This window comes from Rattus norvegicus, chromosome 2, assembly GCF_021556685.1.
Source record: "Rattus norvegicus strain SHRSP/BbbUtx chromosome 2, alternate assembly SHRSP_T2T, whole genome shotgun sequence".
Lineage (NCBI taxonomy): Eukaryota > Metazoa > Chordata > Mammalia > Rodentia > Muridae > Rattus > Rattus norvegicus.
This window is the reverse complement of record NC_141535.1, coordinates 205,256,665-205,270,109: the sequence shown is the minus strand read 5'-3', so window position 1 is coordinate 205,270,109 and position 13,445 is coordinate 205,256,665. Positions and strand designations below refer to the sequence as shown.

The 13,445-nt window shown below is 38.1% G+C and overlaps 1 pseudogene; it reads right to left on the bottom strand.

Annotated features, from left to right (window-relative positions):
* Positions 1–544: 544 nt before the first annotated feature.
* On the bottom strand, positions 545–1,254 carry LOC108350284 (60S ribosomal protein L19 pseudogene; annotated as a pseudogene).
* Between the last annotated feature and the right edge of the window lie 12,191 nt (positions 1,255–13,445).

Here is a 13,445-nt window from a genome sequence, read left to right as displayed (position 1 = left end):
GGTGATCTCAGGACACTGGCCCACAAGAGCAGCTGAAGACCTGTAGAGAGGAAAAACTACACGCCCGAAAGCAGAACACTCTGTTCATATAACTGGCTGAAAGAAAACAGGAAAACAGGTCTACAGCACTCCTGACACACAGGCCTATAGGACAGTCTAGCCACTGTCAGAAATAGCAGAACAGGGGTTGGGGATTTAGCTCAGTGGTAGAGCGCTTGCCTAGCAAACGCAAGGCCCTGGTATTTGTCTAAAAAATTGTCCATTTCCTCAGGTTTTCCAGTTTTGTTGAATACAGGCTTTTGTAGTAGGATCTTATGATTTTTTTTGAATTTCCTCCGTTCTGTTGTTATGTCTCCCCTTTCACTTCTGATTTTGTTAATTTGGGTACACTCTCTGTGTCCTCTGGTTAGTCTGGGTAAGGGTTTATCTATCCTGTTGATTTTCTCAAAGAACCAGTTCCTGCTCTTGTTGATTCTTTGTGTCCTTTTTGTTTCTACTTGGTTGATTTCAGCCCTGAATTTGATTATTTCCTTCCTTCTACTACTTTTCTTTTCAAGGACGAAGGCTTGTTTTATTTTAATGTCTGATCCACGTGAGGCCACAGCCTGGCCACTATGTACAGACACGAGGGAAGCGTCATTTCTTGGTCTCTTCCTCCTTGGACAGAGTCTTGATGATCTCCTCCTTCTTGGCTTGGAGGCGCTCCTCCTGGTGCTCTCGTGCTTCCTTGGTCTTAGACCTGCGAGCCTCAGCCTGGTCAGCCACTAGCTTCTTGCGGGCCTTGTCTGCCTTCAGTTTGTGGATGTGCCCCATGAGAATCTGCTTGTTTTTGAACACATTCCCTTTGTCTTCATGTACAGGCTGTGATACATATGGCGGTCAATCTTCTTAGATTCCCGGTATCTCCTGAGAAGCCGGTGCAGGATCCGCATCCTTCACATCCAGGTCACCTTCTCGGGCATCTGAGTGTTGGCAGTACCCTTCCTCTTCCCTATGCCCATATGCCTGCCGTTCCGTCGGGCCAAGGTGTTCTTCTGGCATCGAGCCCGGGAATGGACAGTCACAGGCTTCCAGATGATCAGGCCATCTTTGATCAGCTTCCTGATCTGTTGACGGGAGTTGGCATTGGCGATTTCGTTGGTTTCATTGGGGTGCAACCACACCTTCTTTTTACCACAGTGAAGGATGCTAGAGGCAAGCCTCTTCTGTAGCCTAAGCATACTCATGGCTGCAAACACAGCAGCGAAAGGAAAGAGCTTGCTGGTCCCTTCTACTACTTTTGTGTGTATTTGCTTCCTTTTGTTCTAGGGCTTTTAGGTGTGTTGTCAAGTTGCTAATGGATGCTCTCTCCTGTTTCTTTTTGGAGGCACTCATAGCTATGAGTTTTCCCCTTTGCACTGCTTTCATTGTGTCCCATAAGTTTGGGTATGTTGTGCTTTCATTTTCATTAAATTCTAAAAAGTCTTTAATTTCTTCCTTGCCTAAGTTATCATTGAGTAGAGCACTGTTCAACTTCCATGGCGATATGGACTTTCTGTTGCTCTTCTTGTTATTGAAGACCAGCCTCAGATCTGATAGGATGCACGGGAGCACTTCCATCTACCTGGATCTGTTGAGGCATCTTCTGTGGCTGACTATATGGTCAGTTTTCGAGAAGGTACCATAAGGTGCTGAGAATAAGGCACATCTTTTTATTTTAGGATGAAATATTCTATAAATAACTGTTAACTCCATTTGGTTCATAACTTCTGTAAGTTTCTCTATGTCTCTGTTTAACTTCTGTTTCCATGATCTGCCCATTGATGAGAGTGGAGTGTTGAAACTCCTAATATTATTGTGTGAAGTACAATGTGTGCTTTGAGCTTTAGTATGGTTTCTTTTTCTTTTTTCTTTTTTTTCTTTTTTTTCGGAGCTGGGGACTGAACCCAGGGCCTTGCACTTGCTAGGCAAGCGCTCTACCACTGAGCCAAATCCCCAACCCCGGTTTCTTTTTAAAATGTAGCTGCCCTTGCATTTGGAGCATAGATATTTAGGATTGAGAGTTCATCTTGGTGGATTGTTCCTTTGATAAATATGAAGTGTCCTTCCTTATCTTTTTTGATGACTTTTGGTCAAAAGTCCATTTTATTCTATATTAGAATGGCCACTCCAGCTTGTTTCTTTGGGCAATTTACTTGGAAAGTTGTTTTCCAGCCATTTACTCTGTCTGTCTTTGTCTCTGAGGTATGTTTCCTGTATACCACAAAATGCTGGGTCCTCTCTCCATATCCAGTCTGTTAGTTTATGTCTTTTTATTGAAGAATTGAGTCCATTGATGTTAAGAGATATTAAGGAATAGTGATTGTTGCTTCCTGTTATTTTTGTTGTTATAGGTGGAATTATGTTTGTGTTTCTTTCTTCTTTTGGTTTCATTGCAAGGAGATTACTTTCTTGCTTTTTGTAAGGTTTAATTTCTTTCCTTGTGTCAGAGTTTTCCCTCTATTATCCTTTGTAGGGCTGGATTTGTAGAAAGATATTGTGTAAATCTGGTTTTGTCATGGAATATCTTGGTTTCTTCAACTATCTTAATTGAGAGTTTTGCTGGATATAGTAGCCCGCGCTGGCATTTGTGTTCTCTTAGAGTCTGTATGACATCTGTACAGGATCTTTTGGCTTTCATAGTCTCTGGTGAGAAGTCTGGTGCAATTCTTAGAGGTCTGCATTTATATGTTACTTGACATTTCTCCTTAATGCTTTTAATATTCTTTTTTTGCTTTGTGCATTTGGCATTTTGACTATTATGTGATGGGAGGAATTTCTTTTCTGGTCTAATCTATTCAGACTTCTGTAGGCTCCTTGTACGTTTATGGGCATCTCTTTCTTTAGGTTAGGAAAGTTTTCTTCTATAATTTTGTTGGATATATTTACTGGACCTTAAAATTGGGAGTCTCCACTCTCTTCTATACCTATTATCCTTAGGTTTAATCTTCTCATTGTGTCCTGGATTTCCCCGATATTTTGGGCTAGAAGCCTTTTGCATTTTACATTATCTTTGACAGTTGTGCCGATGTTTTCTATGGTATGTTTTGATAGATAATTCAATTCTGATCTTAGTTAGACTTCCAGTAGTATCTGCTTTGGGGGGTGGGCGTATCTCAGGAACATCCATGTACATAACAGGATTAAGAAATCCCAACTGACTCTCGTCTAGATTTTTTGCTTCTTTGCTCCATCAGATATTTTATAGTTTGATTGATGAATGCCAATATATCTTCCTACAAACTCTACAGAGAAAGAACTATTAGTTTGTGTGGGACTTCTGTGAAACTTTCAATGCCTGTTTGTCTATTAATAAGAACAATATTATATCAATATTGCTATTTTAAATCTTGCTTAACTACCCTGGTAACTTCTATTTAATTAAGTCTTACAGTCCATGGATGCAATTTATTTATTTATTTGTTTTTAATTTCTCTTAGTGCCTTAAATCAATATTCAATGTATAATTCTTATATATTAACAAAAATTCCCATATTTCTGATTTTTGTTGCTATTGCAACTATTACTGCATTTTAAAGTTAGTTCCTGTTTTTTGTTGACATTTTAGAGAAAGAGACATGTAATTGTCTAGATTGGTTTCCTGCTATTTGTGAATACCAATCTGCAGGCCTTATTAATCACATTAAATTTAAATGTTAAATATTTTGTTCTGTAATCTTAGGACTTTCTATATGAAAAAACATGATGTTCAAATAGAGCTGGTTTTGATTTTTCTGATATTTTTGATTATTTTTTCTTGCCTTCTGGTGTTTTTATTACAGTGGTGAAATGTAAAAACAACTATTCTAAATTGGTTCTTAATTTTAGATCAAATGCATTTATAGCTTCTTGTTCTGGAGGTTAACTAATGAATTTGTATGGTTGCTTTTACTATATTGAGGTAGTTTTCTTGTATTTCTAATTTTATGAAGTTTTTATAATGTGTATTAAAACTTATGAATTGGTTTTGTATAACTATTGGATGAAGGGCAAAATGTTTGTCTTTAATTATGTTAATATTATGAGTTGCATTGACTAGTTTCCAACTATTAACCTTCTCTTATTCTTGGCACAAAACCTGTTAGTTATTCAGACTCCTCTTTTACAATTACTAATTATACTGAGCAAGGAAAATAAAGAAGTATACACACACATGTGTTGTTTAAGCTAATATTTTAAGGAAAGGTAGCCATTCAATAGGTAATTTTGTAGGAAGACATCATAACTGTCCCCAGAGCAAAGTTACTCTCCAAATGTGCCAGATCTGAAAGTGCCTCAGAATTATCTGTGTTTATGTGCTGTCAACTTGAGAAACTGTGACCAAAATCAGATGTGTGTGTGTGATATAAGAAAATGTGGTCCTCATTTGTGCATACCATACATGTCAATAATCTGTTTTCCTTCATTGAATGAATAAAAGTCTGTCTATCTGTGCCATGTCTGTGTGGAACAGTGATAGGAGAAAACAGAGTGGACTGTCCTCATTTCAATTTCGATATATTTTTTAAAAATTTTAATTAGGTCTGGCAAATTTCAAGATTCTTCTTGTAAAGTCAAACCACCCTTCCCTCAAAGGGAGAAGACATAGTTTAATTGTGAGAGAAATATAAATGGAAAATTTCTTTTGAAGCAACCTTAATCTGTGCTAGAGTTCTTAGGTTTTGGATTAATGGAAGCGAGCAATTAGCAATGATCCCTGGACCCCTAATGGAAGAGTAAGGGGAAGGACTGAAGGAGCTGAAGGGGATGCAGCCCCATAAGTAAAACAACAATATCAACTAACCAGACTCCCCAGAGTTCCCAGGGACTAAACTAGCAACCAAAGAGTATACATAAATAGGTCCATGGTTCACATAGCAGAGGATTGCCTTATCTAGCATCAATGGGAGAGGAGACCCCTGATCCTGTGTAGGTTTGATACCTCAGTGTGATGGGGTGCTAAAGCAGTGAGGGAGGAGTGAGTGGGTGTTCGGAGGAGTACCCTCTTAATGGCAAAAGGGAGGGGGAGTTGAATGGGGTGTTTGTGTTGGGGAGACCAGGAAGTGTGACAATATTTGAAATGTAAATAAAATAATCAATAACAATAATAATAATAATAACAACAATAACAATAATAATAGTATTAGTAAGGAACACATTTCATACATTTATTTGGGATTCGCATCTCCAAGTTTACATGTATTTTGTTGCTGTCCTTGTTTGGCTTCAACCTTACACAAAGAACTATATGAATAAGAAAGTCTGAGAAAAAGACAGGGAAGAACACACTGATTGATTATCCAATACCAAATAGTCCAGAAAACTTACATATAAGGAACATTATACGATGGATAAGTTGACATTTATGTATTTAGAATATATATATATTATGTATATATAAAATATACGTGTACATATAATGTACATATAAGACATGTATGTATATAATCATATACACATGTAATAATAGCTAATGCAAAAAAGAGATGATAGATTTTTAAATATTAAGAAGTGGATATTTGGGAAGATTTGGAAGGAGGAAAGGGAATGGGGTAATTATATAATTATATTATAATCTCAAAAAATATATGAAATAATTTTGACAAGATAAAGTGTGTTTGAAAAAACTTCTTATAAAACTTTTAATTTCCCAATAAAGTAAGGCCATTAACTTGGCACTATTCTTTTCTCCAAAAAAACCCCAAATACCTTTCTGAGTAATCAAAAGAATGCCAGGTCGGACACAGGCTTGGGAAATGAGTAGCTATTAGGTGACCTCGAGACCCCATATGTACAACAATGCCAAGCAACCAGAGCTTCCAGGGACTAACCCACTACCTAAAGACTATACATGGACTGACCCTGGACTCTGACCTCATAGGTAGCAATTAATATCCTAGTAAGAGCACCAGTGGAAGGGGAAGCCCTGGGTCCTGCTAAGACTGAATCCCCAGTGAACTAGATTGTTGGGGGGAGGGCGGCAATGGGGGGAGGGTGGGGAGGGGAACACCCATAAAGAAGGGGAGGGGGAGGGATTAGGGGGATGTTTTCCCAGAAACCGGGAAAGGGAAAAACACTCGAAATGTATATAAGAAATACTCAAGTTAATAAAAAAAAAAAGAGTCAAAAAAAAAAAAAAAAAAACAGGCCAAGAAAGTTTGGTTCTGGATCTGTAACATTTTAATTCTTCAGCATTGGGAAGGTTCTAATTAGTCATTCAGCTGTGGAAACTCTTCAGCACATTAGTGGTTCCTTTTCCTGATGGGAACTTTCCTTTGTACTCTGTAACTTTAGGGATCCCCAAAAGAAAACTTACACTTCTTATTCACAGGGCTGTTGTAGAGCACTGTGTTATAATCAGAAATTAAGAACCAGGCAGTTTGGGTTAATCCTAGTTCAACCATTCATCATCTGGTGTACTGGGCATTTTTCTAACCTTCTATGTGGTGCAGCCCTTGATGATAATGATGACAGTGATGACGATATTGACAATAACAATACTATCCACTCAATAGGGTTATTTCAGAACACAATGAAATAATATATGTAACATGTCCACAATAGTGCCCAGTTTTGACAAGCACTCAATAATTATTTGTCTATAAACAACCAAAACACAGTTTGTACTTTTCTAGAATAATGCCTGGCAGGTGTGCAGTCCATAAAATGTATTAAATACATGAATGTAACATTTGAATTTAGAACTTATGAGTTGTGTGCTATTGCTAGTAGCTTGCCATATATCTAGCAATTTAATGTTTTGGCCCTGGCTGAGAAAAATAAAAAAACGAAACTGGACAGATGGTTAGGGTAGGTGCCAGTGCAGACATTTTCTCATCTGCAGTCACATGCTTTGATTCATTGTGATTCTGTGTGGAGCAACCATGTGACTTTTGATACAGACCAAATTCTTTTGAAAATATAAGCATTTTCCTGACGCTGGGATAATAGATGCCAGCATAGACAAACCAGGACATATGGCCGTCTTTATTTAGTGCTCTCAGGGCAATGACTGGATGAAAGTTTGGTTTATTCCCCAAAGCAGTTGTCCATTAAGTGGATGGCAGCTTCTGATGTGGTTCTAAATGTGTTTCCTAGGGACTGTCTAACACAATAATATTTTCTTACATTTTAAATGCAAAGTAGCCTAAGAGTCAGATAGCAGTAAGCGAGGGTGAATGAGGTCAAGGCGAATAGCTAAGTCACCTAATAGCACCATGCTGCAGAGGACAGAGAGACAGATGGATCTCCTCAGCAGATGCTGCATGTGCCTAGTCACCCGGGAAGCTCAGCTCTCTAGTGACGAGCCTTCATATCACAACTTTTCTATGTATGGAAGGAACTGGTTGTGACTCTGGTCCTGACAACCTGTAAAATACTAACTCAAAGATGATTTCTGTTACTTGTATATCCCCCAATATAACTTGCCCAACTCCACCGTGGTATATAGTATAATCTATAACTGTGGGCAGCCTATAATGCTGAAGTATCCCTTAACTTCTTGCCCACTGTGAAATCAGTGTAGGATAGTGGGTTAACTCATTATTATTATTATGAGATATATAGTCAACTACTGATTAAAGAAACCTTGGGCTTTGCTCAGGAGTGAAACCAACATATAAGATATTTATTTCATGAGGAACAGGGCATTTCAAATTCTAGCTAAGAATTCCAAAGTATTGTTTTAGAAATTAAAACCCAGGACAGATGGTTTGATAAGTAGCAATGAATTTGCAAGCACAATAGGGTAGGGTTTTTCAAACTGGGATTCTTCCAAAAGATCAGAGTTCAGTGGGAACCATAAACACTAGAGGCACAAGGCTGAGTTCCAAGCCATCGTAATGGCAATATTAGGGTAGAACAAATAGTTGAAGACCCATTACATTATAGTAATGCCAAATGTACCAGGAGAGAAAATATGCATGGAGTGGTGATAACATGAAAGAGAATAAGACTGGGATCTACGCTGAGAGGAATTCAATTGAATTCAGTGCTGTGTGGCTAAAAGGAGCAGGAAGATTGCTGAAGTCTAGAATACCTGTCAACATAATTTCATGTGACTTAATGACTCTCCCTTTTTAATCTCAGCTGATCACAACATAGGAGAAATATTCCAGAAGTAAGATAATCCACTTATTCCTGTATTTGTTTGTGCTGCCAGCACCTCTTCTCTAAGCGCAGATAAATAGAATCAATGAAGTCAGAAATGGAGTGTCCCCTGCTCTGAGGTCATTGGAGAGATGACTACAACTACAACTCTGTCTACTAGTCCTGAAGCTATTTTAGCGAATCTGCTGCTCATGTGAGCTTATTTAGAAAGAGAAAAGGTCATTGACTCTTTGAAAATTTGGTTTGGATCTATTTTAGTGAGGCTCGTGCCTACTCTGCTGAATCGTTTAAATAGATGCGAAACTGTTAAAATATTTAAAATGCTCATTTTTCTGAACAGCCTTTAAAAATAGTTCACAGTCCAATGGAGGTCAAATGCAGCAGGATGTGCAATTTTAAAGTTAGAGGGCAGCAATTAGAAAAATTACACCCATTACAGTAAGGAACAGCTGAGAGTGTTATATTTATGCAAGTTCACTTGTCATTTGAAGAGAGCATTACATAATGTCCTCATGCCTCTTTATTTGATTCCTTCATTGTTTCCTAACTCTCCTTCCCTTTGTTAAATATAACTCACAGGAAAAGAATCAAACCTTTCTTTAGTGTTAAAAGTAAGGTTTTAAGAATTTGTCTTTAAGAAATTTAGTCTTTCCGAAAATTTGTCTCACACACACACACACACACACACACACACACACGCACACACACACACATATATATACATATATATATTCTAAAGGGAATTTCATTTTTCCCTTTACTTCTGTATATATTATAATATGTATATTATTTGTATATATATATATATGTATATGTATGTGCATGTGTATGTGTGTGCCTGTTAACATGCACATGTAGTGGTGCTGTATGTGAATATCAGAGGTTACTTTGTGGGTTTCAGTTTTCTCCCTTAACTATGTACATTCCTGGGATTAAAATAAGGAAATATACTTCTAAATCTGGCCTGGGTTGCAAATATGACTGTAAGTGGCCTCTTAAATTCTGTTTTTCACATATATGAAACATGCATGAATAATGAACTGGTTTACTTTCATTTCTAACACTGGTAGTGAAAGCACACTGGGGTGAGATGTGTGCTTGGCAGCTTTACCCACTGAGCCATCTTGCAGGCCCAGGATGTTTTGAATTAATGTCTCACTATGTAGCCCTAGACAGCATTGAATTTTAGATCCTGTGTTTCCACAGTCTGGGGGGCTATAGTTGGTTTTCAACAGCCTAGCTAGGAGAGATTTTTGAAGATAATAAGTCTAATTTACTTTTAGAGTCTAACATAAACATAAATACACATTTTTTGATGAAATTTTGAGGGACACGAGCTCTTCTACTGTGTCTTAATATTTATGTTCATATTTATAAATATAAGAAGTTATACTCCTAACCTGGCTGCCTTGCTTTTCCATCAAATAAATTCTTTCTTGACATACTTCATTATTTAGTTTTTTTCACATAACTTTTATTCTCAAATATAAAGCTTAGTCTAAAGTGTGTTCACCCAAACACTTTTTCTTGTTACTACACATAAAAGTTAATCTTTAATATAATACACTTAAAGACATAAATTCAAATAGGCTGTAAGTTTTAATAAAATGGAGGCAATGATGGCTTTACCTTAAGTATTTAAAATTTTTAATTATTTACTTATTTTTGTTGTGTGTATGTGAATGTGGAATATGTGTGTATTATATATGTATATATATGTATATTCACATGTATATGCATGTGTCTGTGCACATGCTAACATTGGACAGAGAATTGCAGGAGTCCTTTTGGATCACTTTTCTCCTACTTCTCTGAAACAACATTTTTCAATAGACCTGCCGCCCCTGGCCAGCTATTCCCAGAGATCCTCCTGTCTTTGCCTTCTGTGGTGCTGGTACTATAGGTGGTAACACCTGGCTCTCTCTCTCTCTCTCTCTCTCTCTCTCTCTCTCTCTCTCTCTCTCTGTGTGTGTGTGTGTGTGTGTGTGTGTGTGTGTGTGTGTGTGTTGAAAGGGTTACAAAATTCTTTGGTTAATGCTAATGTTCTTATCTGCAGACCTATCTTTCCAGCTCATACTTTAAGCATATTTTATGGACAATTAGTGTGAATAGAAATACTGATTACTGTTGTCATTGTGCTGGATAATTTTTATGTCAACTTGATACAAACTAGAGTCATTTGAGAGGAGCGAAGCTCAACGGAGAAAATGCCTTCTTATGTGCAGGCTGTGGACAAGACTGTAAGGCATTTTCTTAACTAGTGGTTGAGTGGGCAAGAGAGGGGACTCCATTGTGGGTGGTGCTATCCCTGGACTTATAGTTCTGGGTTCTATAATAAATTGGGCTAAGCAAGCCACAAAGAGCAAACCAGTAAACAGCACTCCTCCATGGCCTCTGCATCAACTCTGACTCCTGGTTCTTGCTCTGCTTGACTTCCTTCACTGACTTCATTGATGGTATGTTTCCCAAGGATTAGAAGCTGAAATAAACTTTAATCCACAAGTAGCTTTTGGTCATGGTATTTTATCATAGAGAAAGCAATCCTAAGACAGTATAAAAAATCCATTCATCAATAAAATTGCTACAGGTCTTTACTAGTTAAGCTCATGAACATCCGCAGTGAGTGACAGCAGTGGTGTAATAGGCTGTAAGTTTTAATAAAATGGAGGCAATGATGGCTTTACCTTAAGTATTTAAAAATTTTAATTATTTACTTATTTTTGTTGTGTGTATGTGAATGTGGAATATGTGTGTATTATATATGTATATATATGTATACTTATATACTTATAATTCCAGCACACTCCAGAGATTGAGGCAGGAGGATCAATTGTTTGAGGTCAGCCTGATCTATGTAGTGACCCTGTCTAAAATGTAAACCTGAAACAGATGAAGAAATCTGATTTTTTCTTTCAAGAAAATACTTTATTATTTACACCCTTCTTAAAACCTCTTTCTGATATTTTCTTTTCTCTATCTTAAGTGATTTATAACATTTTAAAACCCCAAACAATGAAATGCTAGGTAATGAAAATTCTTAAATTTATTGTTAAAATTGTGTCACATTTGCCTTTTGGCCAAAGACAATTTAAAACCAAATCTAGGCTGAGTACAGTCATACATATTCTAATTCTAACATTTGGGAAGTAGAGGCAAGGACATCAGCAGTTCTAAGTCATTGTAAGCTGCTGTGCATGAGTTTGAACTAACATCAACTCCCAAGAACTTGTCTCCAAAATCCCCAAACAAATAAAATCCTTATTAAAAACATTTGAAATATTCTTTTAAAGTTTTACCAATAAAATGTTTACTGGATATATAAGATGGATGAAGTAAAGAAGTGCAGGCCGACAGGAACCGGATATAGATCTCTCCTGAGAGACACAGCCAGAATATGGCAAATACATAGGTGAATGCCAGCAGCAAACCACTGAACTGAGAACAGGACCCCCGTTGAAGGAATCAGAGAAAGGACTGGAAGAGCTTGAAGAGGCTTGAGACCCCATATGAACAACAATGCCAACCAATCAATAGCTTCCAGGGACTAAGCCACTACCCAAAGACTATACATGGACTGACCCTGGGCTCCAACTGCATAGGTAGCAATGAATAGCCTAGTAAGGGCACCAGTAGAAAGGGAAGCCTTTGGTCCTGCCTAGACTGAACCCCCAGTGAACGTGATTGTTGGAGAGAGGGTGGTAATGGGGGGAGGATGGGGAGGGGAACACCTATTGAGAAGGGGAGGGGGAGGGTTAGGGGGATGTTGGCTCGGAAACTGGGAAAGGTAATAACAATTGAAATGTAAATAAGAAATACCCAATTTAATAAAGATGGAGAAAAAAAGATTTATATTAAAATCCATTAGATTTTGTGCCAGAACTTTCTAGCATCACTACTTTTAACTGAGCTGAGTGAAGTCAGCAGTGGGTGAGATCTGTTTGGGCTATTGTGGGGTTTTGAATAGTATTCCCATTGAAAAGAGGGGAAGTGGCACTATTAGGAGGTGTGGCCTTATTGGAGGGAGTGTGTCATCATATAGGCAGGCTTGGGGGGTTCCTAGGCTCAAGCTCCACCCAGTGCAGAAGAGAGACCCCTCCTCCTGAATACCTGTGGAAGCAAGTCTCCTTCCTGGATGCCATCAGATCAAGAAGTAGAACTCTTCACTCTTTCTCTAGCACCATGTCTACCTGGATGCTGCCGTGCTCCCTGTCATGATGATAATGGACTGAATCTCTGAAACTGTAAGCCAGCTCCAGGCATATGCCGTCTTTTATAAAAGTTGCTTTGGTCACGGTGTAGTGTCTTATTACAGCAATGAATTACTAAGAGAGCCTCATTGACTAGAACAGTAGATTGAAATGCTACCTCCAAGTTAATGGATGTTTTTTCAGTAGTTGGCTAAAGTAAAGATAGTTCTTCACCAACTCGCTGCCAGATGTTCTCACTGCTGTGGCTTGGGCCCCAATAATGAGCCTCTACACAGACGATCTGCTCTGGCAGAAGAATAGCTCTGTATTTTCAGAGGCGAGCTTATTGCTATTTTAATATCAACACTTTCATTAGAAATGTATTCGTAGGTACTTTCTACTTCCTATTATTTCTGGAGAAAATCTGTCCTTGCAGGTTGTAACTGGAAACAAAGCTTTCACATTAAGAAAATCTTGACTAAATGTCAATGTACTCTTAGCTTTTTACTGTCTGCAGTCTCAGAGCATTCTGGTAGAATGATGCATTTTGCAGAAGTTATCACTGAAGTGATTGTAATTTCAGGCTACATGGGTAACCTAACTCCATTATTTGACTAAGTCTATTTGTAACAACCACTGAACACTTGATAAGTTTACTACATTCATATTCTCTATCTACAATGCATGTTATAGAGGCTTTATTTTATTCCAGTAGATTTTTTAAACATTTTTTATTTTTTTTTAAATTTTTTTATTATTTTTTTTTATTAACTTGAGTATTTCTTATATACATTTCAAGTGATATTCCCTTTCCCGGTTTCCGGGCAAACATCCCCCCTCCCCTTCCTTATGGGTGTCCCCCTCCCAACCCGCCCCCCATTGCCGCCCTCCCCCCGTAGTCTAGTTCACTGGGGGTTCAGTCTTAGCAGGACCCAGGGCTTCCCCTTCCACTGGTGCTCTTACTAGGATATTCATTGCTACCTATGGGGTCAGAGTCCAGGGTCAGTCCATGTATAGTATTTAGGTAGTGGCTTAGTCCCTGGAAGCTCTGGTTGCTTGACATTGTTGTACTTTTGGGGTCTCGAGCCCCTTCAAGCTCTTCCAGTTCTTTCTCTGATTCCTTCAACGGGGGACCTATTCTCAGTTCAGTGG